The 27,075-nt window shown below is 53.8% G+C and overlaps 1 protein-coding gene across 3 annotated transcripts in view; it reads left to right on the plus strand.

The window, feature by feature from the left end:
• Window positions 1-750: 750 nt before the first annotated feature.
• CCR6 (C-C motif chemokine receptor 6) overlaps window positions 751-27,075 on the plus strand; it is a 30,415-nt gene continuing 4,090 nt past the window's right edge. Inside the window, exons 1-2 of one of the 3 annotated variants that reach the window (XM_061428546.1) lie at window positions 751-1,202; window positions 2,992-3,152. The gene's annotated coding sequence lies outside the window, so the exon portion shown is untranslated. Of the gene's footprint in view, window positions 1,203-2,991; window positions 3,153-14,539; window positions 15,177-22,236; window positions 26,421-27,075 lie in introns of those variants that run through there. The other 2 variants (XM_061428544.1, XM_061428545.1) reach the window with 2 other exon arrangements.

A 27,075-nucleotide genomic window follows, 5' to 3' on the forward strand; every position in this document is an offset into this window, starting at 1 on the left:
TCTGTTTCAGTCACAGCTACAACACTTTGGCCTAGAAAGCTTCTCAGCACATAATGGAGCTCAGTAAGTATTTGCTGAAAGCATAAATGAATTGTGGTTTAATTTTCAAATCCACTGCTCCTGATTTATAGGCTCTGGAGAAAACTACGAAAACATCCTTGTGTGCTTGTTTCTTTCCCTCAGGAAAATGCTTTGCCAAAATCATTTGTCAGCATTAAGCAAAAGGATAAATATGAAAAGTTGCTTCTACTTTTATTAGACATGTTAATTGACATTAACAATACTACATATAGTCATGTGGAAAAGAAAGCAGACGGCTGGACAAACCAAGGAGGAAGCTTCTCTTTTCTTGCCCATCAGGGTCACCGGTGTTTCTCTCAAGGGCCAGTTTAGGACTTTCCACAGAGGGGTTTGTGGCTCGACTCATTCTATTCTAGGTTTCAGAGAAGGTACCCCAGATTCCCCTCAAATTACAGGACTGTCCCCAGACTGAACAGTTGCTCTGGGGGTACAGATGCTCACAGGTCAGGTTACGACGTCACGGCTGCAAACTATAGACCATGGTGACACTCCTCCTTTACGGCTGGGTTACGCCTTCTTTTGGAGCTGACCACTGACCCACATTATTTGCGATGTGCTGATTCTCTATTTATCATTTTTACTTTTAAAGCATAGTCATGTGGTTTTTTTTTTTTTTACGCTTTTTGTTCTTTACAGTCCAGAATGTGAGTAGTTGTCTATAAAGTTCATTAGGTATTATGTGGAACTTTTCAGAGAACTTTATAATCATTCTGATTAATTTGTAATTTCCAAGAAGAATAAAAAATATTCCACAGACCAATAATTCTGAAACAAGAAAAAAAAATTTTCTCTAAAATTGAAATTATTAAGTGACCTAGTTGCATAAGCTTGCCTTCCTTCCCCCGTCTTATTTTCTGCCTTTCTATGACCTGAGGTATGTACTGGAGGAATAAAGTTTGTGGTGAGGCGCTCACCACACCGCCCAGCACGTGGGCACAGAATGAGCGCCAGGACACCCGAGGAGCAGGCACTAAAAATTCAGCCTCTGGGCCACTTCCGTCAGTACAAAGCCCGGGGGTTTACCCTGGAGAAGAGGAGTCTGAAGATTTAAGAGACCCGAGCTTCACGAGGGACAGCTCTGCGGCCCTTCATTTGTGGAATAAGGAGCTACTCCTCTGCCGGTAAGTTTTTATTTCATCTCGGAATTTAGAAAACGTTGTGTCCCTGTTGTGTCGACTGGTTAGTGTGTTGAAGGTAAAATAGTGTTGAGAAGCTCCATATCGTCCCCTCAGACACTGGTCCTCACTTAGACCTCCTAGTCACGCCCTGGGGAGAGGAGGAGAGACACTGGCTGGTTGAGTCCAGGACGTGCTGGCTGCTGTTCCAGAGATGTCACCATTACTGCTTATGTAATCTCACTCCAGTGTTCTTGCCTGGAGAATCCCAGGGACAGGGGAGCCTAATGGGCTGCCATCTATGGGGTCGCACAGAGTCAGACACGACTGAAGCGACTTAGCAGCAGCAGCAATCTTACGTTGTATTCTAACTGCAGTCCTGGGAGCAGGTGTGATTAAAGAGTTAGAAAAAGCCACTCCATCCATGCTAGCGTGGAGGGAGCAGAGTCCCTTCAAGCCTCCAGGACCTGCTGACGCTGACCAGCCCTTGTGAAAAGGCTGTGGAAACACTGGCAAAGAACCTAATAAGCCACCGCCACCTTTGAATGAGCGATCTCACAGTTGAGCCTTGACTGTGAAGGAGAAACAGACTCTACAGACCCAAACCAGATGCGGTCTCCTTAACTTACTCTTTGCACCTGTGCTGGGCTGCATCATGCACAGAACGGGGTGCTGGTGGGTTAAAATGCAGATGGGGCGCAGGCCTGGTGGAGGGGAGGGTGCTGGCCTGGGTGACCCATGGTAGGAACTGCCCTAGAGCACAGGGTGGTGTCTAGGTGAGGGGACGGGGCAGAGCTGCTCCCATGCAGAGGGGGCGCTTAGGGACGGGGCAGGGAGACGGGCAGAAGGCCAGGCGGCCTGGAGCCAGCTCCACAGGAGAGCAGGGCCCGCGGTGGGTGTGCCCCTATGGGTGGACGTGCTCGTGGGTCTGCTTCAAGGGGCTGGACGGTGCTGCCCTTCATGGGAAGACGTTCTTGTGACACAACCATCTTTCAAGTGAAAGTGACAAATAGGTGGTGATGAGTTTCACTCTGCTGTGGGTTCATGCATTTATGTCATTAAAAAATACTGCCATTCCGTTCATATGACAGCACCGAGGCATTTGCCTTAATCTTTGGCTCGGTCTTCTCTTATTAAACACATCAAACCTCCTGAGCCCTCACTTACCTAGAGGTCTCTTATCGAATAGCATCAACCCTCTAAGACAAACTGAGAAAGAGGAAATTAACAAAAAAGAGCCTCTGCAGCTAAAATAGATGCCACAGAGCCCATCCCCCACAGCTTTTCTCCCAGGGGAGACCCTCAGGGGCTCATCGAGATGCACTGACTCTTATTTTAGGTGCTGTTCTGATAAGTAACACTGTTTGGTTTTCCAGGGCAGAGCTCAGAGAAGCAAAACGTTTCCAAGTGGGAAGGTCGCTGCTGAGTGAGACCCCGGGAGGAACGAGGCAGGGGAGAGGATGAGGTTGGGTGGGAACACCCTAGAACACAGAGAGGACAACTCAGTGTGCTAAACTTTGGGGCCATATAGGGCACAGCAGACGGCCCCAGGCATCTGCGTGGCCCCTGCAGAGGAGAAAATCACATCCACAGGGGTGACCACAAAGGAATTCAGAGGCAGGGCTGGAGGACGGAGATTTTACTAGGAGGAGCGTTTGAGCAAGAACCTTATAAATCAGATCTGAAATTTTAGAACACTTAGTCCTGGAGCTGATCGACCTCAGTTGAAAGAGAATTCAGAATTACCTTCCCCCAAGAGCAAGGTGAGTCAGACACCGTCGTGTTCCTTCATTAGGTCCACTCGGCCTGTGGGGCTCACAGCGGCGGACGAGGTCGCAGGATCCAAAGAGGAGGCCTTACTGGGGAGGACCAAGGTCTAGGATGCACAGTCCTTTGTGCTTTTTACAGAAGCTTTGGGAGTCGAGTGAGGAGCTGGAGGCCTGAGAAAGAGACCAGGTAACAAAGAAAAGATGGGGGTGTTGAGGCGGAGGAGGGAGCGGTCTGGGCGGAAGGTGAGGAGGGACACGGCGGAGCAGTGCTGAGACAGGGAGCAGTGGCCGTGGGCCTGGGGGCGCGGGCACAGGGACCGGGGCGGGTCCTGGGCGGGCAGACGCAGGGCAGGGTCCCCCGCCGCCATCGGGGGTCCCCAGGGTGGGGGTGGGGCCAGGCCTCTACACGACCCTCCTCAGCGTCCTTCTCCTGGATGGAATCGCAGGCACTTCCTCCCCGTGCTCTGTCTCCCCTTCATCACACCAAGCGCCAGAAATCCTCGGGTGAAGGGATGACCGGCTGCAGACTGCGGGCACCCTCTGGTTTCTCCTGCCCAGCCGCGCCGGGGCTGTCAGGGGCTGCGGGACCGTCCGGGGTTTGTTCGGTCAGGGTCTGGAGAGGTCATCCGGATACTCAGCCCACGTGCTTGGAAGCCCCTCTCACCGGCAGAGGAGTCCTGTACCCGAAGGCTGGTCATGGCAGAGGAGGCCACGGCGGCCGCCGGCCGTCTCAGTGACTGCTGCTGTGACAGCCGGGGAGCAGCCGGCTTGCTGTCGCATATCACAACCCGGGCCTTTCTCATTTCTGTAGCAGCTTTATAAGTCAGCCTGGAGGTTCCCGTTAGACAAACTGAGAAAGGAGGCTTGAATCTGGGTCACCGAGGAGCGCAATGAATCAGTGGCGGCCCCAGACTCTTCGCTCGGCCCCCACCGCGCCCCAGCGGGCACCGTCGGGAACTAAGGCTGGAGGTCCTTACTAAGGCTGGAGGGCTCAAGGAAGGAGGCTGTCGATGTTACTTGTGGGTTTATCTGACACCAGAATTATTCGCGTGGAGGTCCCCGCACTAAAGGATGTGTGGTTTTCAGGTTTGCTTCTGGCAGATAAACAGAGGTTTAGGAAACGGAAAGTCATGGTCTTGTGTGTGTAATTAAATGAAATGCCATGAAGTGGCTTGGCCTCCTTCGGCCTTTCTGTCGCTTTCCGGACTCTAACACAGGCTGCACCGTTCACACCCCTCCTCCCCTATTTGGCCGGCGGTGGCCTCTGCTCCCCAGCCGTGAGGTGGGGGGCTCCCTGGCCTCGGATGGGGGTCTGCAGGGGCCAGCACTAAGGCTGGCACAGAGCCTTCCCGCTCTGTTTTTCTTTGAGAATGGTATGCAAGTGTCAGCCATCTATTTTTTTAAAAAATTTTATTTCCTTGGCCATCCTGGGTCTTCACTGCCGCTCAGGCTCTCTCTAGCTGTGCTTGAGCGTCTCCTGGCAGTGCCTTCTCTCGCCGTGGGGCTCGGCCTCAGGGGCACTCGGCTTCATCACACAGCACCCAGCCGCGGGAGCCGTGGCTCTTGGACTGAGTTGCGCTGAGTCACCTGCAGTCTCCCTGGATCAGGGATGGAACGCGTGTCCCCTGCACGCACTCGGCTTCATCACGCAGCACCCAGCCGCGGGAGCCGTGGCTCTTGGACTGAGCTGCGCTGAGTCACGTGCGATCTTCCTGGATCAGGGATGGAACGCGTGTCCCCTGCACTGGATTCTTTACCGCTGCACCACCAGGGAAGCCCCCTGCGCCTTCTTGATGTGAAACGGGGGTCTTTCTGTCTTCCCCACTCTGTGACCTAATTCTATCCGTTCTGGTAAAATTAGTCATGCCCTCGATGAAGAGTTTCAAAGTAAGTCTGAGAAAAGCCAGTCCCACTGGAAGGTAGCTTTAATGCTACTTGGAGCGCTTTCCTTGGTCATAATAATCTTGCACAGGTTTCCCTGTTCTGAACTGGGGGTCATATGCAACAACTCCTTTCACCATTTCCTGGATCTGATTTGAAGGAAAACAGCATGTTGACTGCTCAGGAAACCAACGTGAAAGCTGTGACTACAGGGGCACTCAGAGCGAGGAGATTATCAGGAGCTATCTAGCAGGTGTAATTTTCCAGCGGTTCACCTGAATGATATCTGCAACAGTTACTGCAACTAGCCCTTTTCCTGTTCTCAGAGACCGTTTAGTTGTACAACCACGTATCTCCTTACTAAGCACATGGAAAGGCAAAGACGCAGAAACAAAGTTGCTCAAGTTACTCTTCTCGCGTCTCTACCTCCTGAGCCCCCGCTGTTACCATTTCAGTGTATTTCTGCCCCGCCCTGTGTTCCGGGAGGACTGTAGCTTTACAGTTTTGTCCTGTCCCTATTTTTGCTTAGAAGCTTTGGTAAGAATAAGGCTGATCTAGAATATCGTGCTCAGGGTTAGAACTTTAAAAGTTGGGGCACCATATAAAATTTTTGCAAAGAAGTCTCTCTTCTCATGGGGTCAACCCACAACCTTGAAAACCTTCCTCTCCTCCCCCACTTTAGAGACACCAGGCTTTAGAAAGAGAGTGAATATTGGTTCTAGCCATGTCATTTTTAAAATAGTGGCTGTGACCAGCATCTGGGACCCTCGCAGGGCACCAGTGTGTGTGTCTGGGTGATGGGGTCTCTTCCTTCTTGAGGAGCTCCGAAGTCAGCGGCCAGGAGGAGAGGATTCCAGAGGCTCCGGCGTCCCTGAGGAGCCTGCCTCACCTCCCTGCTCCCCCCAGACCCGCCAGCTTTCCTGGAGCCTCGTACAGCCTGCCCCCGCCACCCTAACCCGAACCCCACGCCCCGTCCCTGTCCCCCTCTGCACACCCCTCTCCCACCCCATCACTCTTTCCTCCCAGCTCCCCTCTCCCTCCATCACCTCCCAGGACTCTGCTTTTTAGACCAGGTAGCCCCCTTTCCCTGGGCACGCGAGGCAGCGGAGGCATCCTGTCTGCAGCACATGCGGGGAGTTCAGAGGGAGGGAAGCCCAGACTCCGTGGCCGGGTGGCCGGGGCGTCTGACCCCCTGCCCCTGCCTGTGGAGACTGCCTCCTCCTGCCCTCAGGTCCTCTGGCCCACGGCCTCCCTTCTGGCACGACTGAGAACAAGGCTGCTCCTTTTCCACGCCAGCATCTTCCCCGTGGTCCCCTCTCCAGCCCTGGGGTAGCCGGCCGCCCCCTCCTTCCCGGTGCGTCCTGGTTCCAGGCCCCTCCTGCTCCCTGACTGTGCTCTGCGCTAAGCAGGCCTGCACGTGAAGGCTCCTGCACCCTGCCTGGAGGCCGTTACTGCCGTGGTCATCCAGACCCAGAGCGTCAGAAGTGAGTGAGCTTACTACGAACAAAGAGCAGAGGTGATGAGGGCGCTGGGAGCGCCCCGGCCGACCTCCTTACAGGCAGGGGAGAGTCGCCAGGACGCCGGGTCAGGCCAGCTCAAGGGTGAGCTGATGCTCCTCGTGAGTTAGCAGTCAACTTGTAGAGCCTCAAGACAAGGAAAATTCCTGCCGGAAGGGTGGCATTCGGTGACTGGTGAGGATGAGCCAGGCTGAGCACCAGAGTGGGTGTTTCTGCCTAATTTGGGATCAGAGAGCTGCCTGGGAAGATCAGGGGAGCCTTTGGCAACCGTTACAAAGGGCCTCAGTCAGTTCCGGAGGGGACCTTGGTTCTGGGCTCTGTGTCCGTGGCCTTGGGACAGGACTGTGTGATTACTTCCAATAGATCCTGGCCCGCTCGGGACTGCCCTGCCATTTCCAGGTTCTGGGAAGCCAGGCTGGTTGGCCACCCTAATCCTGACAGCCCATGAGGAGAGGACGGGATGGCGATGCTGGCAGGAACCCTGGACCCCATCTCTGAGGGCTGAGGGCTGGCTCCCATCCCCGCATTTGTCCACCAGGTCCCTAACCCTCTGCTCTCCTGGGCTGTACCCGAGGGCTGAGCAGAAAAGCCTGGAGTCAGGAAATCAGGGCTCTGGGTGTTGAGATGGGGACCGTCTGGGCGGGCAGTCTCTGGCCCCACAGCTGCAGCTGAAATCAGATGTGGGCCAAGGGTGGGTGGGGGGCCACAGGGGGGTCCGCTGACTCCTGGGGTTCAACCAAGTTTCACTTGCTCCTGTTGCCCTCTGCAGTGCCATCTGTCTCTTTGGGTCTTAGTGCCAATTTTTTAGTTTTATTTTCTATTTATTCATTTTTAAATTGAAGTATAGTTGACTTCTAATGTGTTAATTTCTGCTGCACAGCAGTGACTCGTTTATACATACATATATTCGTTTTTATTTTCTTTCCCACTACGCTTTATCACAGAGAATTGAACGTGGTTCCCTGAGCCATGCAGCAGGACTTTGTTGTTTATCACTGCCAATTAAAAAAAAATTTTTTTCTACATCTGTGGTCTCTGTTTCCTGAGACCACACTCTCTTCTTAGAGTCTTGTAATAATGCTTTCACTGAGACATTCATACTGAAAGCTTATCTTCCAAGAGCACTGTAAGCGCCAGTGATTACAGCGAAGGCCAGTCTTCAGCCCTCAGACTCGGCTCTGCAGGGCTTTCTCCAAGCACGTGGCTCCGGGCCTGCTGCACTGACACCGCGCTGACTTCCGAGTGACCGCTGCTTCTGGCCACTGCTTTCCTCCTCACTTCAATTTGTCCTTCTGCTTCCTGGCTTCCCTGACGGCCCAGAGGGTAAAGAGTCTGCCTGCAATGGGGCAGACCCAGGTTCCATCCCTGGGTTGGGAAGTCCGCTGGAGGAGGAAACGGCAATCCCCACCAATACTCTTGCCTGGAGAGTCCCATGGGCAGAGGAGCCTGGCAGGCTACAGTCCATGGGGTCGCAGAGTCATGCACGCCTGAGTGACCAACACTTTCCTGGGCTTCAGTGCAAGCCCCCAAGCTTTCATCAGCACCTCTGAGTTCAGCTGTGGCCTCCTGCCCAGAACTGCCCCTGCTTTGCGTTCTGGAGCTCCTCTGTGGGACGGCAGGGAAGGAGAAGTGGGGAGCAGAGGAGCAGGAGGAAGGGGTGGGGGGCCGGCTGCTGGAGCCGAACGCACAGGAGGACCCACACGGTGTGTGACTAGTCCGCACCTTCATCCTCCACGAGCCTCCTCTTCCCTTTATCAAGGAGGAGACGGACCTCCAGAGACCGATTTGAGGAATGCCCGTCACGTGGCTGACCCAGATCTGAAGTCAAGACTCCCCCGTGACACGAGACCTCAGTCTCCGCACCTCGGATGAGTCTCATTTCCTTCCTCTTCGAGCACTTTCCGTCCTTCTGTGTAGAAATGCGTTAGAAACCTAGAAGTAAGCGTCCAGGTCTGATCCCCCCACGACTGTTGAGGTGGAAAAGCAGTTATCATTTTCATTCCTTGCTCCTCTGGCTTCTTCCTGGCTTTTCAGAGCATCCTTTCTCTCCACGTTTATCCCAGAGGCACGCAGCCTGGGGGCATGGCTGGAAGCTCTGAGGTGTGTGCCCTTGAGGAAGCTGCCACGTCTCTGAGTTTCAGTCTGACGGCATCGGCACCCTCCGGCTTCCCGTTAGGATGAAGAGAGCAGGATGAGGGGAACACCAGGCCGGCTGGCTGCGCCCTCAAGCCTGCCAGCGGCTCTTGGCTCTGGGCCACCTCCCTCCTGCACGGCTCCCTGCCAGGGTCAGTTCTGGGAACTTAGCCCCTGCCCCTCCACAGAGAGGAAGTGGGGGAGATTTCGGGTTGACTTTAGTGCCTGGCAATGGTGTGTGCTGTATTTCTACCATTATTGCTTCAAGGGTACCTCAGATCAGCAGCCACTGGGGGCCAGAGACTGGGGAGCCCCGCCAGAGAGCACAGGGGGTTTTTCTGAGCTAGTGACTGACAGCGGGCGAAGGAGATGGGCGAGCCCCTCACTGCCCCGGAGGACAATGCTCAGGGCGAAGAGAGACAGGACATCGACTCCGCAGCACGTGCCCTAAACGGGGAGGCTGGGCAACTTGGAATCTCGGTCAATTCCAAGACACACGGTGTCAGCACGGCTGGCAATTAATCCCCTCAATGAGATGCTCAGTGAGATGCCTGAAATGCAGGAGCCCCGGGTTCAATCCCTGGATCAGGAAGATCCCCTGGAGGAGGGCGTGGCAACCCACTCCAGCATTCTTGCTTGGAGAATCCCATGGACGGAGGAGCCTGGAGGGCTACAGTCCATGGGGTTGCAAAAAGTCGGACATGACTGAGCGACTTCACTTCTTCACTTCTTCATGAGATGCTCTTTGTCCCTAGCGGGAAATTTGCTGGCAGGATTCAGTGAGGAGGGTTTCCTTATTTCTCTGCAGAGGAAACGACACACCCAGGGCCCAGCCCCAAGGCGCCCCAGTGAGACCCTCTGCTGTCAACCTTGCCCGCTTCACTGCCCCAACAACATCCCTGTTCAGACATCTTATTTCCCCCACCTCTAGCATCCTGCCAGCAAATTTCCCAGTAGGGACAAAGAGCGTCTCATAGAGGCTGGAACGGACTAAGAGCCCAGGTTGCCCAGCCTTCCTGTTGGCGATCTTGGGAGGATGCTTTTTGAACAAAGTCCGGTTTTGCTGTGATTTCTGTGTTTGTGACCCGCCGCTCTACTTCAGGAGGGGCTGCTCCTCCGGGTGGGACGACAGCCCCAGTCACTCAGGGCTGCTCGGCCGGCCACCTCTGGTTGTGGTGCCCCAAACGGTAACCTGTTGCCCCCTCCCTCAGCTCTGGGGCCGGGGGCTCAGTGGAGTGGTTCTCGGGAGCCTGTCATGCAGCTGCAGTCAGGCTGGCGGGGACCCGGGTCAGGGAGGCGCCGTGGCCTGGCTGTCCCCCGGGGTCTCATCGGGACCCTTGCCACCCCCACGTGGCCTCCCCCCGGGGCCTGGGCTCCTCAGTGCAGCACGGGGACTGGGTTCCAAAGGACGCCTGGCCGGGGGGAGCCGCAGGACTTCTGTGACCCAGCCTCCGAAGCCCCAGGTTGTCACGGCCGGTGGAGCGATTGGCCCAGCAAGTCAGGAGACCGCTCCAGACTCCAGAAGAGGGTCAATGTCCCCTCTGACCGCGTGAGCTGCAGTCTCTCTCTCTTTTTTTTAAATTCTATTTTATTTTAAATTAATTTATTCATTTTAATTGGAGGCTAATTACTTTGCCCACCTAATGCTGACTCATTTGAAAAGACTGTGATGTTGGGAAAGATTGAGGGCAGGAGGAGAAGGGGATGACAGAGGATGAGATGGTTAGATGGCGTCACTGACTCGATGGACATGGGTTTGGGTGAACTCCAGGAGTTGGTGATGGACAGGGAGGCCTGGCGTGCTGCAGTCCATGGGTTCACAGTTGGGCATGACTGAGCGACTGAACTGAACTGAATTACTTTACAATATTGTGGTGGTTTTGCCATACATTGACATGAATCTGCCATGGGTGGACATGTGTTCCCCATCCTGAGCCACCCTCCCACCTCCCATCCCATAGTGCACCAGCCCTGAGCGCCCTGTCTCATGCATCGAACCTGGACTGGCGATCTGTTTCACATATGATAATATACATGTTTCAGTGCTAGTCTCTCAAATCATCCCACCCTCGCCTTCTCCCAGAGTCCAAAAGACTGTTCTATACATCTGTGTCTCTTTTGCTGTCTCACATATAGAGTCATCGTTACCATCTTTCTAAATTCCGTATATATGCGTTAGTATACTGTATTAGTGTTTTTCTTTCTGACTTACTTCACTCTGTATAATAGGCTCCAGTTTCATCCACCTCATTAGAATTGATTCAAATGCATTCTTTTTATTAGCTGAGTAATATGACGCTGCAGACCAACCCCCGCTGGGCCCACACAGCTGCCAGCGAACGTCAGATTCGGAACTGATCATTTATCAGGGAGGCCCGGGGTCCCCTGAGACACCAAAGCCGGATGGGCCACCTGCCCGTCAGCAGACACGGGTCACCCGTGTGTCACACGTCTTTGGAAATCAGCCACAAAGTTGAAAATATATGAAACCCTTGTCATCCCTTAGAGGGACACGCAGTTATCCGTGGTGAGGAAGCCCATGTGACTGAAGAACTTGCTTTAAAAAATTGTTGCCCAAAATTGTTTTAACTTTTATAATGAGAAATGTGTTTGCTCAGAGTCCATGCACATTCCCCCAAGTTCCTATTTTCCTTTTTTAAGAGTTTTATTTTCTACTGGGGAGCAGTTGCGCTGGGGGCGGGGTGGTAAAGCTTCTGTCCCCAACATGGGAGACTTGGGTTCAATCCCTTAGTCGGGAAGATCCCCTGGAAAAGGGAATGGCAGCCCATGCCAGGATTCTTGCCTGGAGAGGCCCATGGACAGAGGAGCCTGGCAGACCACAGTCCATGGGGTCACAAGGAGTCGGACACGACTGAGCGACTAAGCACAGCATACAGTAAGCAGAGTGGCTCAGTTTATATCTGTACCTGTGTCTCTTGTTTTTCAAATTCCCATTTAGGTAGTTACATAATACTGAGCAGAGTTCCCTGTTCCGTACAGTGGGTCCTTGTTGGTTATCTATGTTAAATATAGCCGTGTGCACGTGGGTTTGTTCATAACCTATGCACATTTCCCAAGTTCCTCTTTTCCCTTTTAAATTCTTCTTCCTCCTAGGGGGGAAAGCTTGTCTTCTCTGCGGGGCTGGGACTCCCTTCTTTCTGGTTCCACAGATCCTGCCCTGGAGGAGCTGCCTCTCCACGCCAGTTAGTAGGAGGGTCCCCGGGACTCAACACAGTCTCACCTCAAAGGGTAAAGCACTCCCCACTTGGCTGTGATGTTAATTTACCAAATAGCCCCTGGGCTTTGTCCTGGATGAACTGTTCACATTTCCTGGCAGGCTTTCAGACTGGAAACTGTTTATATAAATCGCACGACCTAGGGTGGACCTCTTGCTCTTTAGGTCCATCAGCACATCATGCAAATGAGCCCCAGCATCTTATTGAAGTAGTGTTGAGAGCTCACAGATTTTTAACGTGGGAAGTTTTTGCTTTTCCAAAGAAAGTATTTATTTCTTTGGCTGCGCCATGGCTTTGTTGCCTCATGTGGGGCCTTGCGTTGCGGCTCACAGACTCTAGCTGTGGGGCGGCGCTTAGCACGTGGAATCTCAGCTCCCAGATCAGGGATGGAGCCAGCGTCCCCTGCACTGCAAGGCAGATTCTTAACCACTGGACCACGAGGACAGTCCCAACATGGGGACGCTTCTAGAGAGAGAAGACAGATGGGTCTGAGCTTCTCAAGGATGGCATGTAGTTTGGAATCACTTTGAAGCAGAAGGAATTTGGGGGCAGAGGACACTGGAGGACGGCTCAGGCCCCCTGAGTCCCACCCAGGAGCAGCCCCGGGGTGGGTGGGAAGGCCACCGTCCGGGGCTGGAGCCCGTCAGAGACCAGGGCCAGACCCGCTGCAGGCTGGCTCCCGCCTGGCACAGAGGAGGTGCGCGAGGGGCAGTGGTCCCTCAGGGGGCGCCCCCTCCAGCCCTGGGCTCCCCCGATGGGCGGCCCAGCACCCGTGTCCGGGAAGGGAAGGCGCTCCAGGCCCCTCGTCTCCGGGTGCTGCCTCCTGGCACTGCTCTTGTCGGCGTGCTGAACCCCACTTGCTGCCCTTCGGGGTCCTCAGCAAAGTCAAGTCTATTTTTCCTGTTTTAGGCAGGCTGGGGCCGGGGTGATACTGAGCCACAAAAGGACATACCTTACCACCCTCTCGCCAAATAAGACTGTCGAAGGGGACGTCAGGGGGAACTGGTGGGTTAGAGGGTGTGTGACACCCATGTCCCTCGATCTGGCTGTGACCTGACTCTTGACCTCAGCCAGGAGCTGGCATGGCGGGCAGCCCTTCCAGCAGCTTCCGCCTGCAGGAGCAGGGTCTCAGAGGAGGCGGTGGCGGCGGTGGGGTGAGGAGCAGGGGTGCGATGGAGGGGCGGGAAGGACACGGTCCCCTCCTCTCCCTTGGGCGTTAGTCGTCCAGGTCAGGGACCGCTCAGGATGTCACGGGGAGGGTTCTTTTCAGAGGAGCGTGCAGGACACCGTGTCAGTGGAGAACCTCAAGACCCACCAGAGCAAGACAAGTCAGAACCCAGAGAGACTGTCCTTCCAAAGGATTGTTGTGAGAGAGGGAAGAGCATTTTGGGATGGCGGGGTCCTGGGGCCGTGAGGTCGTCCAGCCTCTCAGTCAGATGGAGAAAGGCTCTTCTTCTGTAGGTCGGGGGTAGGGGGGGCAGGGATGAGCAGAAACTGGGCAGGGAAGAAGCCCGCGAGGTCCAGGGAGAGGGTCCCGCTCTGTTCCGACAATTCCCAGGAGGAACAGAAAGGGCGCCGGGGCCATGCCACAGGGTGGCCGAGGCCTGGGGCGAGCCGGGCTCTGGGGTCCACAGCACGGAGACCCTGACCGATGCTCGGTCAGCACCCAGCCGAGGGACGGGGGCTGTGCGTGGGCAGCGTGGTCGGCTTAGCACGAGATGGGAGGGCAAGGCTCGGAAGGAGGGAACGCGTGACTCCACCTGGCCTTGCTCTCTGTTGGTCTTTGCTGTAAAACCTTGCAAAGACCAGGGAAGCCAGGCATGCTGCAGTCCCCGGGGTCGCCGAGAGTTGGACATGACTTAGCTATTGAACAACAGTAGCACTTTGCTCTCAGTCTTTTTATGAAACGATTTCCTGAGACTTGGATCATAACGACTCACTACATGATGGTGAACATATCTATGATTCTAGAATATTTTTTCTTTAACTTTTTTGCTGATTTCTTAAAGCCACTTATACTGAAAAACGAGCTCCCCTAGTGGCTCATCGAAATGCTCTTCCTCACATCCATCCCTAGATCCAGCGACACGCACTCGGGAGGCTTCTCACCTGCCACCTCCTAATGGTCACGTGTCCTGCTGTTTAGGGTCTTGTGTGCTTTTAAGTTGAGAGATAATTGACATCTGCCATTGTATTAGTTCCAGGTGCCTGACACGGTGATCTGATATTTACATATATTGTGAAATGAACCATAAGTCTAGCTAGCATCCATCACCACACAAGATGTTTTTGATCCCAGAGGATACAACACCGTGTGTGTGTGTGTGTGTGTGTGTGTGTGTGTGTGTGTTAGTTGCTCAGTCGTGTCCGATTCTTTGCAACCCCATGGACTGTGGCCTACCAGGCTCCTCTGTCCATGGGATTCTCCAGGCAAGAATCCTGGAGTGGGTTGCCATTTCCTTCTCCAGGGGATCATCCCTACCCAGGAACTGAACCCCCATCTCCTGCATTGTAGGCGGCTTCTTTACCACTAATCCACCTGGGTTTTTATCCTCCCAAAACTCGAGTTTATTGAGCACTTTCTCCACTCCTGGGCTCCCCTGGGGGCTCAGAGGGTGAAGCGTCTGCCTGCAATGTGGGAGGCCTGGGTTTGATCCCTGGGTTGGAAAAATCCCCTGGAGGAGGAAATGGCAACCCACTCTAGTACTCTTGCCTGGAGAATCCCATGGACAGAGGAGCCTGGTGGGCTGCAGCCTGTGGGGTCCCAAAGAGTCAGAGACGCCTAAGCGGCCCACTCACTGCTCAGCCCCACTCCAGGCACTGTCCTCCCTGCCAGTCTCGTGAGCCGTGCCTGCTGCCCCGTGGCCATCTGGGGCTGCGCACCGCAGCCTTCACTGCGCAGAGGAGGGCCTGGGGCTGCGGAGGGTCAGAACCTGGCTGTGGCGCTCAGCTTTCAGGCGAACAGGGAGGGGGCTCCAGAGGCTCCATCCACCGTGCTCAATGGTCTTTCTAAACCCTCGTACGTCTTTCCGGGCAGCACATGATACCGCCCTGCTCCCAGAGGTCGCTGGCCCGGAGAAGCCATGTTTGAGCGCGATGTCATTGCCACACCTTGAAAGGCAGCTCAGAGCTGTTCTTGCAGGGATAACCCCACCCAGGCCCCTCCCTTCTCATCAGCTCTACTGCTGCTCCAGGGAGTCATATGATCGTTTTATAACCTACAGGATATAGATGGTTAACCATCTGTATTTGGGCAAATAGGCGTTCCTTTTACATAGGAAGTGGTAATTCAGCAATTTGCTTCTGGTTAATCCTGGCCCCTCACTGCTTTTTTCTTAATGACCATTAGAAAGTGTGTCTGGCGAGAGGTCACAGAGGGGATGCCTGCGCCTGTGTGAGGGCCGTGTAGCGGAACCGTGCGCTCCGGACCACGGCCTCTTGGAGGTGAGCCTAAGCCCCTTTCAAAAACGTCTTTTCTTCTCTGATCCTGCGTCTGAGGAATATTAGACATGGATCTGCTTGCCTCTTGAGGATTCCAGGATGCTGGCGTGCTGTCTGTGTTTACACTTGATAAAGCACGCTCACTTCCACACGTGCAGCGTCCTTGCACTTTGAGGACTAGTGCTGTGGGGGAAGCTTGCTTTCCCCCTAAACGTACAGCAAGTGATTTCATCCTGTCTCGCACTAGAGCTTGGGCAGTTTGGTCATTGCCTCATAATGTGACATCCATGGGGCATCGGTCTGGGGAGAAATGTAGTTCTTTACTTAGATAAGGCCACAAAGAGTTTGGAAAGCCAAACCTGAGCTAAAAATGTGTTGGAGGTGATGAGAAAGGTGATTTAGGACAAAGTTCGAGTGAGGGTCTTGAACAGTTGGAGGTTGATTGGGAAGGAGCTTGTCAGGCAGTCATTTAAGAGAAATTGATGTGGTGGAAATTTTTATGAGACTCAGCACAACGCAGGAAAAGCTCTGATAATGGCTGCAAAGCCCACAGTGACGAGGGAGGTAGCGTCTCATGACTATAAAAGGGTGCATGGGGGTCTTTAAGACAGTCTCCACCGATTCCTCCAAAGCCCAGGTAGTTGCAGAAAACAGATATTGTAGTGATCAGCACTGGAAAGAAACCAGTGCCAAGTCTGAATTAGTCACTAGTTCTTGAAATGATTAGAGGTGTAACATTAATTACTGTAAATGAAAAAGAAAAGGTAAAATGAGCTTTTGAAGAAGCAAAAGGAACCAGAAGGGAAAAAAAAATACAAACCTATATTCAACTCACTGGAAAAAACCTTCTGGCTTCTTTCTTAACCACGTTTATGCAAAAGCAGAAGGAAGCCAGCCTAGAGTTTCAGCTCCACTGACATTCATCTAAAAAAGGATAAAACGCTGTGTGCCTGTGAGTCAAGTGAGTTAAGACAGCAGTGGCATGGCATTGAATGCCTACCTCTGTGGTATGTAAGGCTCTGATGTCTATAATGTTTTAAAGTAAGGACATTATTTAAGATCTTGTGGGAACTGTATAGTCCTTCAGTAAGACCGGCTGGAGACAAGGTGAATTAGAATGAGCTGCAGTCTTCTCATTTGTAAAGTGGGTATGCTGTCGTTTAGTCACTAAGTCACATCTGACTCTTTGCGACCCCACGAACTATAGCCTCCCAGGCTCCTCTGTCCATGGAATTCTCCAGGCAAGCATACTGGAGTGTGTTACCATTCCCTTCTCCAGGGCAGAGAGTGAACCTGTGGCTCCCACATTGGCAGGCGGATTCTTCCCCATTGAGCCACGAGGAAAGCCTGTAAAGTGGGTGTAAGTCATCTGAAAGGGATGTTGAGAGACTTAGCACGGTCATAGACATACAGCAGGGATCCCAACGCCCACTGTGTGATTGGAGCATAAAGCGTGCACACCCGCCCTCCAGCCTCAGCAAACATGCACATGCATGTACACAGGCCTACACACACACACACGCCTCCACGCGTGCACACTGCACACACGCACATACACATGCCACACACACACGTAACACACAGCGCACACATGTAACACATAACACACGCCTCCATGTGTGCACACACCACACACACATTATACACACACACATGTAACACATAACACACACGCCTCCATGTGTGCACACACCACACACGCACATACACACGCCACACACACATGTAACACACAGCACACACATGTAACACATAACACACACATGCCTCCATGTGCGCACACATCACACACACAATATACACACGCCACACACACATGTAACACACAACACACACATGCCTCCATGTGTGCACACACATATACACATGCCACACACATGTAACACATAACACACACATGCCTCCATGTGCGCACACAGCACACACACATTATACACACGCCACACACATGTAACACATAACACACATGCCTCCACGTGTGCACACAGCGCACACACATTATACACACATGTAACATATAACACACACATGCCTCCATGTGTGCACACAGCACACACACATTATACACACGCCACACACACATGTAACACATAACACACATACACATGCCCATACACGCAATGTAACATCCACACACGCGCGCAGAGTTATGTACCCACATGTATGCTCGAGCATGTGCGTACTTACCATGTACACACGTGTACACACACATACACCTTTTGTTCCTGTTCCTTGTCTTGGGGGCATCACTATTATGAGAATAAGCACAGATTGAAAACCGTCTGCTTTAATTTTAGCAAACGGTTAAGCTTGTTTAATTTGTTTAAATGAAAACTTTAAGGTTTCCTTGCTGATAATACTTTGATAAATGTTAATGCTTCTGCATATTTAATTTTCATGGGTAGAGTCTGCCCTTGGTCAAAGGGACCAAAGGCTGAGGGTGGCCTATTGCCCACCTCTCCTGCTTTTCCAGCTGCCTCCCCTCCTCCCCTCCCCTCCACTCTTCCCCTCTTCTACCCTCTACTCCCCTCCACCCCCTCGACACCTCCCCTCCCCTCTACTCCCTCCCCTCCCCTCCTTCCCCTCTCCCCTCCTCCCCTCTCCCCTCCTCTGCTCTACTACACTCTACTCCTCTCCTCCTCTCCTCCCCTCCTCCCCTCCTCCCCCTCCATCCCCTCCCCTCCTCCCCTTCCCCTCCCCTCCCCTCCTCCTCCCCCTCCCCTCCCCTCCCCTCCTCCTCCTCTCCTCCCCTCCCCTCCTCCCCTCCCTGTCGGACTACAGTTCACAGGGTCACAAAGAGTCAGACACGACTGAAGCCTCTTAGCACGCATGCAGTATAAAGACTGCACGTGATCAGGAAGGCAGAGGAGAGCATAGACATGAGGAGAATGCCAAGAAAGATACAAAAAGACTGAAGAAAGGTCCTGATGAAACACACAACGTGTAAAGTGAGATCACACACAGGTGACTTCCCTGCTGGTCCAGGGGTTACGGCTCTGATTCTACATTTAGAAATTGAAATTGAAAACAAATTATAATAGCATCAGAAAACATGAAATCAAATATTTATGGACACATCCCCCCTCCTCCCTCCTCCCCTCCCCTCCTCCCCTCCTCCCCTCCCCTCCTCCTCCTCCTCTCCTCCCCTCCTCCCCTCCTCCCCTCCTCCCCTCTCCTCTCCAGTATCCTGCTCCCCTTTGCCCCACACGCTTCTGGCCCCAGCAAAGAGCCGACCAGTAATCCGTCTCCCTGCGAGCCCGTCCTCGGTTACCTGGCCCCAGCGAAGACACTGCCTGCTGAGGGCCTGAGCCATTCTGTGTCCTTGTCCTCTACCTGTGAGCAGGCTTCCGAAGCCCTCAGAGTCCCGAGAAGAGGCCTCTGTGCAATGGAGGCCCCGGGGGGCGGCGGGGGCAGCCTCTGGTGGGCTTGAGAGCAGCTGGGCCGGGGGAAGGGCCACGGCCCTCTGCACTGCTGTTCTGATCTGAGGACACGTGCCGTGAGGTGTTCTTTGCATTCCTGAGCGAGGCAGTCAGTTAGCTGCTCGTTTCAGAGGTGCCTTCTTTAGTACACGGTACCTAATGACAGCGGTCCAAGGCAGCCATGTTGCTTAATCGTGATGAAATGTAAATTAGCATTGTGAACACCATGTTAAAGATGTTGGTCTAATTAAGTAGCGCTAAGGTTTCCCCGAGTCTTCGCGGTGTGACAACTGAAGGCAGAGGCTCGCTCCCCAAGGCTCCATTCAGCCTTGGGTTCTGGCACGTCTACTTGTCATTTATGGCCTCAAACCTTCAGTGCAAAAGTCGTGCAAAGGTTCAGCTTGTTGCTGTGTGCCTCTGCCAAAGGAAGAGAAGCCATTCGATGGCCTGAGTTTTAGAAACATGAGTTCTGTGTGTCCGCGATGAGAAGTGACTCCGCCGAGGCTGGTGCAGGGCCTGTTCGCCGTCCCCTTCCTGCAGTCTCTGAGGGTGCATCTACTCCTGGCCACAGCCTGGCATGGAGACCAGCTGATACCGAAGGGGAGGCCTCCCTTGCCTTGGGGATGTCCTCCCAGCACTGGTCCGAGCTCCGACCAGTGCTGGCAGCTCGTGGCTAGGCGGCTCGTGGGCCTGACGTTTATGCTTGTCTCGGAAGGAAGGGAGGGAGGGCGGAAGCAGGGAAGGAAGGACTCCTCTCCGTCAGCTTTTTCCAAAGGGTGACACAGGTTCTGAGGAGCCCCTGGGGATAAACGATGATGCGGATGTTCCAGAAGGAGGAGGCAGGAGGCGGCAGCTCCCAAAACTAACCCCAGAGCTTCTCTTCCCAGCCCATCCTCACCCCTGCTTTCTGTGAAGCCAGAGCATCTCCCAGGGACTCACTGATCTAAGCTCACTGACTTACATGCTGATCTAAACTCCAGTGCTATAGCTGTTAGAGGCTGGACTCCCCGACGAAGCCACGGCGCTCACACAAACGTGCATTAGAGTCACTGGAGGCGCTGTGAAGGGGGGTGAGTGGTCGCCACTGCCCTGCGCGGGCTCTCGAGCTCATCTGATGCCCACCTGCCCTGATGGCTCAAAAGACAGGTGAGCACGGGCTCCTGTTGTGAGCAGGACATGTGAAAGCACCATCCCCAGGCGCCCGCGTCTTTACCCGCTCACTGCCCGGTTGGAAGCTGTCTTTCCCCCGCCCCACACCCTCGGTGGACGGGGCTCCAGCAGCCCCAGCTCCAGGCTTACTGGTGGCGAAGCGTCCGGGGCACACGGGGCTGTTTGCCTCAGAGCTCCTCAGCCAGACCCTCCCCTCACAAAGGTGCCTTGCAAGGTTCCAGCCCGTCCTGCCCCCACGGCCCCCAGCTGGAGAGGAGAGGGGCACCCGCTCTAACCCTTTCCTCTCCAAACAGCACTCCACCAGAGACTCTGATTGGGCAGGTCTGACCTGGCTCACACGCGCCTGAGCAGTGACCACTGCGCCTGACCTGGGCTTCGCTGGCCCCCAAGGCAGCTCATGCCCAGCTTGCCAAACCGTTCAAATAATCTTCCTGACGTTCGGTCAGTTCTTTGGATGCCATCTCTACTCATTGGCCGCCTTCTCACCCTTTGCAGGAGCGGGTAAGCCTAGACCCTCTCAAATGGCCTCCCTGCAGGGGGCCAGTGATCTCGCCCCTCCCTGGCCCCCGTCTTTGCAGAGGAGCCCCTGGTCTGCTGCACGGGGTCTCTCTGCACCATCACGGCCGCTTGGCTTCCCTTGCTTCTGGCCAGCAGTGTTTCCCACAGCACAACTCTAAATTCCTCTGTAAGTCTGACCGCTGTAGACTCGACGACGCTATCCCGCACCCCGTCTTAAACCTTACAGCAATCTGGCCCAAGAATGGAGCGTCAGTTACTTTTAACATTTATTGAGCATTATTTCAGTTTTCTATTTTGGTTGTGACAGATTTCCACATGTCTGTTTTATTCTCTGTTCATTAAAGCAGGTACAGAAATGTCTCCTTTTAAACATCTTAGTGTTTTTACCAATTTTCATAAGAACAACAGAGAGTCCGTCTGTTACCAAGGACAGAATCCTTCTCCAAAAAGCTGACTGTTGCTCCTCAAGATCTGAGGTCATTACCTGAGGGGAAAGAAAGGCGCTTTGCCCGATGTGGTGACGCTGATGCCCATCTGTCACCAGCACGATTCCGTCACAGAGCTGACGTGATTTTGTAATGAGGGCAGTGGTCTGGGCAGGCTGAACCATTTCCAGGTACTGCTCGTGCCTGGCGCACACGAGGACTCGAAAGCCGTGTTTCCAAGAACACGGAGCTTCACCACAAGAGCGATGCATCCGTCATCGTCCACGTTTGAATAATGCTTATTCCCAACAGCTGTATAACACTATCCCTGAAAGATAGGGGATTTACAGATGCGGGTTACTGTGGTGCATTCTGCCGTTTTAATCAGAAAAAAAGAGTCAATCAAAGGAAATTAAAATAATGTCTCAAGGTTTCCCGGGTGGTTACGAAGCCCCTGCCAATGCAGGAGATGTGGGTGCCATCCCGGGGTCAGGAAGATCCCCTGGAGGAGGACATGCAGCCCCCTCCAGTACTCTTGCCTGGAGAATCCCTTGGGCGGAGGAGCCTGGCGGGCTACAGTCCATGGGGTCGCAAAGAGTCGGACACAACTGAGCGACTGAGCATGCCCTTCACTGACTCACTCAGGAACAGACGTGATTCCGGCCTGGCTTCTGAAGTCTCTTCTGAGAGTGTCCCCCGTGTGGCCTGAAGGTCTGGAGCTTATTTTCGGTGCATCCTTGCATGCTCAGCGTCAGCAGCCGTTGCACAATCATTGATTGAGCTATTATCATCGTTAATAACAGATTGATAGCATTATTATCTATCACAGTGCAGTTGAAAAGTAGTTTCCCGGAGTGGGGGTCCAGCTGGGCCCAGTGCCCTGGGTCCTCCCCGGCTGCGTTTCAGCGGGGCTGCCCCTCTTGTCTCCACACGGGACGAGGAGCTGACCCCGCCCCACCCAGGCGCCCACCCAGGGCCCATGTCGACGCTCCAGGTCTGGCCTCCCCCGGGCCCCCAGGCCCCACGGCCCCCCGCAGCACGGGGTCTCCGCTCCTGCTCTGCCCCAGCCCCTCCCCGTGCACCTGTACCCCTCCCCCTCAACCTGTCCCTCTTCCTCCTTCTGGGGTCATCTCTACCCCTTCCCCCGCACAGACCCTCCACAACCCGCTCGGTCCTCATGGGGACCTGTCGCCAGCATCAGTGCGTTGATACGGGACCCCGTGCACTTGTTTTTATGCCGCTTGAGGCACGGATGGCAGCAGTAAATGCCCCCAGACTGAAAGCAGCCTTCAGTGGGCTTTGCCAGCGGCCATCATCCTGATGGGGCGCATCTCGGGCACCTCAGAAAGGCCCCCCGGGCCATTCCGGCAGCCCCTTCACCCCACTCCCCACCCACGGCTGTCACCGACTCAGCTTCCACCACTGTTGTCCGGCCTCTTCTAGAATTCCGTATAATCGGAACAACGCAGAACCTGGGCATACAGGTTTAAGTTCTTCACCCAGAAAAATGCCCTGGCGCTGCGGGCGCTCAGCAGCCCCTGGCTGCCCGTGGACTGGGGCCCAGTGTGTGTCTGGGGTGCCAGCCGATGGGCACCGGGGTTCTTTCCAGCCCGGGCCCTGAGAACAAGCCTGTGACTGCGTGTCTTTCACTTTCATTGTCCTGGGTGAACGCAGGGCTCAGCTGCGGTTCAAGTGGTGAGTGTGTGCGTGTGTGACCCGAGAGGCCCGGCCCTGTGTTCTCAGAGCCGGTCTCTGCGTCACGGCCCCACTGCTTGGGGGGACGCCCTTGGCCGGCTCTTCCACATTGTCGCTTGCCCTTTTGATTTCAGCCAGTCTGGTGAGCGTGACATGACCGCTCACTGCGGTTTTAACTTGCATCTCCCTGAGAACTAAGGGCTCGGTGTGCCTTTGGGTATGCTTTTTGCCGTCCGTGTGTTTTCTTTGGTGACTCGACTTAACATCTTTCGCCTGATTCTTTCTGAGTCCTCACTGAGTTGTAAGTGTTTGAAGATGTTGGCTGCAGTGAAGAGATACAAATTTACATTTTTTTTCCCCATTCAAGGTCTTTTCATTTTCTGAAGTCTTTCAAAGCCGCAGAAGTCTTAAATTCTGATGAGTTACAATTTATCAGTTCTGAGCCATCTATATGAGATCTCCTCCATCCCCAAGGGCATGACGACTTTCTGAGATGCTTTCTTCTGGGTGTTCTGTGCGTCTAGCTCTCACATAGAGAGCTGTAACCTGTGCTGATTTTTTTTTTTTTTTTGCCTGTGGTGTGAGATAAGGGGTACAGATCAACTTTCATACAAGAATATCCAGCTGTGCTGGCTCTATTTACTGAACGGACTGTTGTTCCTCCTGAATTACCTTTGATCCTTTAGTAAAAACTGAGTCTCTTTTCTGCTCTGCTGCTTCATGGATCTGTTCTCTTATAGCACCCGACTGTCATAACTACTGCAACTTCGTAGCAAGTCTGGAGTCCGGGTACTGTAAGTCCTACATGTTTGTTCTCTCTTTCAAAGTTGCTTAGGCTGTTTTAAATCCCTTGAGTTTCTTTATCATTTTAAATTTACCTTGTCGATTTCTACAAACACCCCTGCCACCGTTTTCACTTGGGTTTGTTTGTCTCTGTAGATCAATTTGGAGTGAACTGACCTTTGAACAATATTGAATTGTTTGATCATAAATATATATCTCCATTAATTTAGATTATTTAATTTCTCTCTGTGTTGTTTTATATTTTTAAGGGTATGGAGAAGGGGGGAATGTGTCCATAAACATCTGATTTCATGTTTTCTGATGCTATTATAATTTGTTTTTCAATTTCAATTTCTAAATGTTGCTGGAATATAGAATCACAATTGTTTTGTGCATGTCAACAGAGTTCAGTCTGATGTTAATCCCCATCAGTGTGTTTTTTTTTTTTTTTTTTTTGCACCTGAGGGGTATTATGGATCTTAGTTCCCTGACCAGGGATCGAACCTGAGCCCCCTGCAGTGGGAGCACAGAGTCGTAACCCCTGGCCCAGCAGGGAACTCACCAGTCTGTGTGATCTCATTTTACACACTGCGTATTTCATCAGGATTTTTCTTTAGTCTCTCTTTACCTTTCCTGGCATCCTCATCGTGTCTGCGCTCTCCTCTGCCTTCCTGATCACGTGCAGGGGTTATCGTGCATGCGTGCCAAGAGGCTTCAGTCGTGTCCGACTCTTTGTGACCCTGTGAACTGTAGCCCGCCAGGCTCCTCTGTCCACGGGATTCTCCAGGCAAGAACACGGGAGCAGGTTGTCCTGCCCTCCTCCAGGGGATCTCCTGACCCAGGGATCGAGCTTGTGTCTCTGATGTCTCCTCCTTTGGCAGGCGGGTTCTTTACAATTAGTGCCGCTTCAGGAACCTCACTATATTTATACTAGCATCAGACCACGGGGCTGCAGAGAGTCAGACACAACTGAGTGGCTAGCAGACTCATGTATGGTGTATTTATAGCAGCTGCTGGGGCTTCTGTTTCGCTACTTCCATCATCTCTGCCATTTTTCTGTCTGCTTGTGTAGCTCACGGGTCACTTTCCCGTCATTCTGAATGTCTGTGCCTTAGATCAATTTGAGCTGCAATAACAAATTACTACAGGCCGACTGGCTTCCACAACAAACGTTTTACTTCTCTCAGTTCTGGGGGTTGGGAAGCCCAAGGTCAGGGCCCCAGCGGATCCAGGGCTGATGAAAGCCTGCTTCCTGGTTTGCATCTTCTCACGGAGTCCGCACAGGACGGCGAGCAGAGAGGAAGTGGGCTGTCATACGCGGCGCTTCTTATGAGGGCGCTGATCCCCCCGGGGGCGCGGGCGGGGGCCTTGCACGTCCACGCGCCGTCGCCCTGGGGATTTGGCTTCAGCGTGTGAACCTTGGGGAGCTGCAAGCATTCAGTCTACAGCGCTCTAGACATCTTGTTGGGTACCTGACATTATGAATTTTACATGTTGAAGGCTGAACTTGGTCGTATATCTTTAATTTGGGGATTCCTTCATTCTGAAGGTAGCTGTATGATTGGAATCAGATGGCTCATCTGAGACTTTCTCTCAGGCTCTGTCCTGGCAGGTCTGGAGAGGCATTTATCTTAACCCGGCTTATCTTAACCCCGTTACTCCTGAGACGGTTCCCTGCTGAGGGTGCTCCCAGGGTCCTGGGACTTGGAAGGTCGTGGTCGCTGCTAATGCCGAAACCCAGCCTCTGTTCACTGCAGCCGAATAAAAGAGAATAAAACTCTGCGGAGACAGAGTTTTGGGTGAAGCAGAAAAGAGCAGCTTTGATTGTTTTGCCGGGCAAAGGGGGCCACAGGGGCTTGAGCCCTCAAGCCGGTGCCCTCCCTTGAGAGAGGAGAAAAGGGTCTCACAGTCCAGGGAAATCGGGCTGCAGATGAGGGTGCTGGTGTGTAATCTTCACCTCAGCAAAGTTTCAGAATCGTCCCACCTGGCATCCAGCTGTCAGCCGTCAGAGGCTCTGCTGGTCCTAGAGGCTGTTGCTCTCTGACCTTTCTGGAACGAAGGATGCTCCGAAGGAAAGGGCCGTGAGGGAGTGTTTTCTTGAAGAAGTAAACAGCAGGGGCAGAGTATAGTTCTAACCAGAAAATAATCACTTTCGAAGGGCAGTTCAGCAAAGAGAGGGAAAAAAAATCTGTGAGACAGAGTGTTGGGCTGGGCTAAACGCTGAGGTTTAATGTGGTGGGGGCCGTCAGCCGGTGTCTGTCACAGCCCCGCCCTGCCCTCAGGAGGCCTGTCTCCAGCCTGTGAGGTGTCCGCGGGTGGCCCTGTGCGCTTTCTGAGGGCTCTTCCTTGGCTGTGCTCCCCTTCCTCTCAGGACAGCTCTGCGGCCCCTGTCTCTCTGTGTGTGGGGCCGTCTCTCCTCTGCCCGTCTCCCTGGATTCTGACCCCTGTGTCCTCAGCGCCGTGAGGAGGCTGTTCTCTGGGCCCTGCTCTGCACACGGAAACTGCTCCCACTGAGAACCAGGGGACCTCACAGAGCTCAGACCACAGTCCCCGTCCATCACCCAGTGTCTGAAAACTGTGATTTGATACATTTTGTGGGCGTTTTTGGTTGCTTGATGCAGTACAGTGCACTTGGTCTCTGCTAATCCCTCGTGGCCGGAAGCACAAATCTTGAGGTCATATTTCGACTGATACATTTAATCTGGCGATCTGATGGGTGCTTATCTCCTCATATGCTTCTGCAACACAGAAGCTCTGATTGCGCGTCTTCCGCAGGCGGCTACAAAAGTGCAGAGGTGAGCCAAGCGTCCCTGCGATCTTCCGTCCAGAGCGGGGACCAGGCAGAGTGGAGTCTCGGCCCCGGGCAGCAGCAAGGGAGTGGGTTTAGGCCATCTGGTGTGTGGTCAGGAAGCCGCAGTGGGAGAGTCATGTGACATAAGAAGCATGTGCAGGAAGTCCTCTAGGGTGACCTCTGCGTACCCGGGATCCCTCCCCCGGTATCGGTGTGGCCTCCACAGCTGAGGACGGGCCTGGCACAGCCAATGGGCTCGGGACAGGGGCCTCCTTCTCCGTCTCAGCATCCAAGCCTGGCATTTCTGTTCTTCCTGGCCTCCTGGGCCGACGGCGCGGGGGAGCTGCAGGAGAAGAGGGAACGCTCGTTTCACAGGAGTCTCAGACTTCCAGGCCAGGGTTTTGTCCGTGGCGGGCTGATAAAGCAGAGCGCTGCACCACACCAGGTAAAGAGGGATGAGGGAGTGTGGGAAGAGCGCCGAGTCCTCCTTTCCCCTCTGCCTGTTTGTTTCAAAGTGAGGGATTTCACAGGCCTTCCTGCAAGGCCCAGCTCCAGCCTGCACCTGCCTCCCGGTGAGCTCCTTGAGCTTGGAGCCCTGCGGCTCCCTATTGGCATTCCCAGCACATCCTCAGCGCCATCGGGGTTGTTTAGTGGTGGTCAAGCCGACCCGGCCAGGCTGGGGCTTCACAAACACCCAGGGCTCAGCATTCCTCTTCAGCCAGAGTGGTCACCTGCCAGAGATTGGTGCTCCAGGGCCCCAGAGTGTGCTGCCCACGGAGCCTTCCCTAACCACACCAGCCTGAGCCTTCCTCCCTGAGGCCTGGTTTCTGAAGATGAGGGTGTGTTTGCCCCAGCAGATCAGTGGTTGCTAGCGAGAGTGTATTTTGGACACATCTGTGGCTCCTAAATCCCTTCAGTCGTGTCTGACTCTTTGTGACCCTAGGGACTGTAGCCTGCCAGTCTCCTATGTCCATGGGACTCTCCAGGCAAGAATACTGGAGTGGCTTGCCATGCCCTCCTCCAGGGGATCTTCCTGACCCAGGGATCAAACCCAGGTCTCTTGTGTCTCCTGCATTGGCAGGCGGGCTCTTTACCACCAG

Source organism: Bos javanicus, chromosome 9 (assembly GCF_032452875.1).
Source record: "Bos javanicus breed banteng chromosome 9, ARS-OSU_banteng_1.0, whole genome shotgun sequence".
NCBI classification, from domain to species: Eukaryota; Metazoa; Chordata; class Mammalia; order Artiodactyla; family Bovidae; genus Bos; species Bos javanicus.